Below are 4,385 nucleotides of genomic sequence, written 5' to 3' on the forward strand. Positions count from 1 at the left end.
AAATTATTTTTCTTTTTTACTTTAGAAAACTTTAGCTACTATTCATATTTCTATCACTAAAGAGCTGGACTATTTTAAGGATAAAAGTACTTTGAAAGCATTAAGAAAGCAACAATTAATTGGATAAATCATCTAAAAGAATTCAAGGTACAGACTAGCTATTCTGAAAAAGTTGAAGAAGTTAATAATTTAAAGAATTTAGAAAAACAACTATCATCTTTTATTATTGAAATAAGAACTAAAGATGGATCTGAATATAAAGCAGCTTCTGTTAGTGCTGCCATTGCCACAATAAAATATCATCTTGATTCAAATTCTGTGTTAGATTTATTGATCTTTATAAATAAAGCTATTGTTTCAAGATTTTGTACTATAGCTGATAGTAAGCTAAAAGCACTTGCTAAAATAGGTAATGCTAAAATTCAAATTTGATGCACTTAAAGATGAAGAAATTTTAATGATTTTAAATCATTATTTAGTAGTTAGTTCTACACCAAAAAGATTAATTCAAAAGTTTTTTATTTACAATGCTGTTATTTTAAGTTTCTGAGATGATGAACATTATAATCTAAAAGTAAATTAGAATAAAAAACGTTTAGATGGAAGATATGATATTATGGTATATAGATTAAAAACTAATCAATATAATTTCAATAATTATAAAAAAGCTGCTAATGTATTGATTATTTCAAATTCTTCAAAAATCATTTATAATTATGACATGTATTTTTCTTAAAGACCTATGGTATAGATCCCAAATTTTATTTACAAAAATTTGCAGAAAATCAAGGTAAAAATGGCTATTTTATTTATTTATTATAAGGGAGCTTACAGATATTACGTAATTATCAAAGAGGGAGAGGGAGTAACCAAAATTTTACGTTACACTTAATAAAATATATAATTTATAAATATTATAATTTGATTGGTTATTAAATCTGACAAGGGGGTGGAGGGAGTAAGTTTATATTAAACTGAATATTACGTAATATATGTAACTCCCCTAATGATTTTTATTATTTTTTCTGATTTTACATTTTTATCAGTTTTAATATCAGGAATTTAGTTTAAAATAAGCCATATTAGTGAAAATAGATTAAAAATATAAATAAAGAAAATTGCAGTATAACAGGTATAGATTTATAAAATAGATAGAATTATTATAAATCATTCTAGATGAAATACTTTAATTCAAAGTCTTTAAAAAAAGATGGAGTTTACTATTTATTGTTGACAATGATTATTACCAATGTCACGTGATTTTTTAATTTTAGCTAAAATTAAATGATCAATCCTTTTTTGAAATATTATATAACACATTTCCCATTTTTTATAAAAAATAAAATTGCCTTTTTTAAATTGTATGACATTACTCAAGTTTTCAAAAAAAAATATTTTGGCCAGAATTATAAAATTTGGCTGGAATTATAAGGTGTAACAAATAAGGGTGATAAATAGAAATTTTTATACTAAAAAAATCCTAAGTTCCTAGAATACATAGTAAAAATAGAAACAAGGAGAGTATGATACAAGATGACAAATTATACATTATTAAAAATTACGTGATATTAGCGATTTATAGCAATTTTAAAAAAAGATAAAAAACGTGCTGCTGATATTATTAAAGTTACTTGACATTCATCTATTGAAAGACTAAAACTATATAAACTTCTAAAGGAAAATACCCAAATAACATTATTAATAGATTTAATTGATTTTATTTACGTACTATCAAAATAAAATAAACAAGAAGGTTATTTTTATTTTATTAACATAGTACTGCTAATTAATCTTATTATTAAATTAACAAATTGTATAGTACTTTTAGACTTTATCATTCCTAGAATTTCAAATTTTTAATATGCTGAAAATACAAATTCAAATAAAGGTAAATTTTTAATATTCTAATTATTTTCTTAAATTCAATATATAATTTAAATTATTTAATAATAGATATGACTTTTAATGGATTTGTTAAAACCTCTATACTTTCAATAAATAAAAGTACTCAAAGAAAACTATTAGAAACAAGTTCTTTAAACTCTTAAGAAGTTACATATTAATTGCAACAAATACAGAATCTAATTAAAGGATCTAGTATTCAAAATATTAATATTAATAATTATAGTAGTTAATTATACACAGTAATATATTCATTAGTATGAACTTAATTTTCATATGATCATATATAGATTATTGTATATTTGCATAAAATAAATGAATAAGATTATAAGATATTTAATATAAACCTATATGGCAAATGATAATTTGTATTACAGTAGCAAATAAAAATTAAGTTACTTACATTAATATATTCTTTAAAATTATTATCAAAATATATTTAAATTAATTGATTAGTAATATAATTTTATTAATAGAATTAATATCATTGTGATAAGTTTAATAATATTTAAATTAATTGATTAATAATGGTAATATAGAATTAATTTATTGTTAACTTATTTTATCGTTTATTTTAATTAGATAATAATGATAATTTAAAAGATGTAAGTAATAGCTATATAAAAAGCCTCAAATTATCATTATTGTTAAGTTATATATAAAAAGCTTTTAGATATTTAAATCTGAATTTTATTATACATATTAATCAATAAATATTTGATTTGTATATTGTATTATAAATCATTAGTAGTGAAATATTTGGCTGTTTTTGCAATTATTAATTAATTAATATATTTTTAGCTTTTAAATTATAACAACTATTTGTTTAAAATATCAAATAATTGACAAATAGTATTATTAAAAAGTAACTTACTTTTTAATAAAATTATTAGATTTAACTAAAAAGAAAATTTATTAATTTTTGATTTAAATACATAATTAATGGAATTTTTGTATTTTTTTTTTTATAAATAATTTTATACAATTGATGATATATATGAATTTTTGCTTTAAAAAAAATTGATTAACTAAAATTATAATTAGTATTCAATTAAATTTATTTAACATAATGGAATCTGATCTAGAAAAATCAAGGTAAAAGAATTTTTTTGACTAAAATTTAAAAGTTATTGTATTTTAATCTAGTCATATCAAAAAATATAATGCAAATGCAAATAAAAATCTCAATTTTTGAAAAAAATTTCTCTAACCTTGATCTTTTTAGGTCCCAATTATTATTTTACTTAAATATAAATATTTACTATTTCATTTATACTAGAGGGAAATTTTTTTTCTTCCAGCTAAAATTAGAATATTCTATTCTATTTGTGATTGATACTAATGTTAAAAAATATTAATTTAAATTATTTAATTTTATTAAAAACAAATCAAAATTTATAATATTTCATATTAGAAAAAATATAACTTACAATAATGTACTTTAGACATAAATTTTATATAATATAGAATAGGAATTTGCATAAAATCCGTCTTGCATATAAGATGAGTCTAACTTTTTTCAGAATGCATGAAAGAATAATTTCGATTAATTTTCTAATAATAATAAAAAAAAAATATTATACATATATCTAATACACAAAGAAACCATAAATTTTCTCGAAAAATAATTTTTTTTGAGGCTTAAAAAGAGGGAACTTTATTACTTTACAAAAGTTTTACCGATTCTTGGAAATTTCAAGATCCAAAAAAAGACAATTAACTTTCTCTAAAAAAAAAAAAAAAAAAAAAAGATTCCTGCTGATTTTTATCAATAATAAATAATAATAGGGAATAGAATATTACATCATAATATACGTTTAAAGAAAAAACAATGATTTTTTGATAAAGTATGATAACTATTAATTAGTTATTAATTAGTTATTAATTAGTATGACGAAACGATTGAATGGTTCTACGTCATAGCCGTCATTGTTTTTTTTAACATTAGCTCATTTTATTGATTATTTCAAGTATAATAATTTCAAACTAAACTTTTTGAATTATGGTAAAACCGTTAAAACATAAAAAAAATCACATTTTCATTGTGATACGAAAAAGGCTTTTTTACCTTTTATAGAAATTTTCTCAAAGGGAAAATGGGAGAACAATGAAATCTTTTTGATTCCGATCCAAGGTTAAAGCCATTTCGCAATGGTAAAATAAATTGGGTTAAAATGGTACGGGAACGAGGAAAAAAAAGATTTAAAAATGCGTCATGTTTATGCATGGACATTAGTTTATTACGAAAATAAGCAAGAACTATTTGAGGAAAAATATGCATCAATGAAAAAAAAAATTACCAGTTATTGTATTTTTGTGGGATCAATTACGCCAATCTATAGAAGGCTTAGGATTTAAAATAAATTTAATTGGATAAAAAAGAAAGAAAAAAAGATTACACAAAAAATAAACAAAGAATATGTTTATTTGTGACCAATTGTACTATGAAAAATTAATAAATTTGGGATGAAATTAACAAAAAA

This window comes from Rhizophagus irregularis, chromosome 3, assembly GCF_026210795.1.
Source record: "Rhizophagus irregularis chromosome 3, complete sequence".
NCBI classification, from domain to species: Eukaryota; Fungi; Glomeromycota; class Glomeromycetes; order Glomerales; family Glomeraceae; genus Rhizophagus; species Rhizophagus irregularis.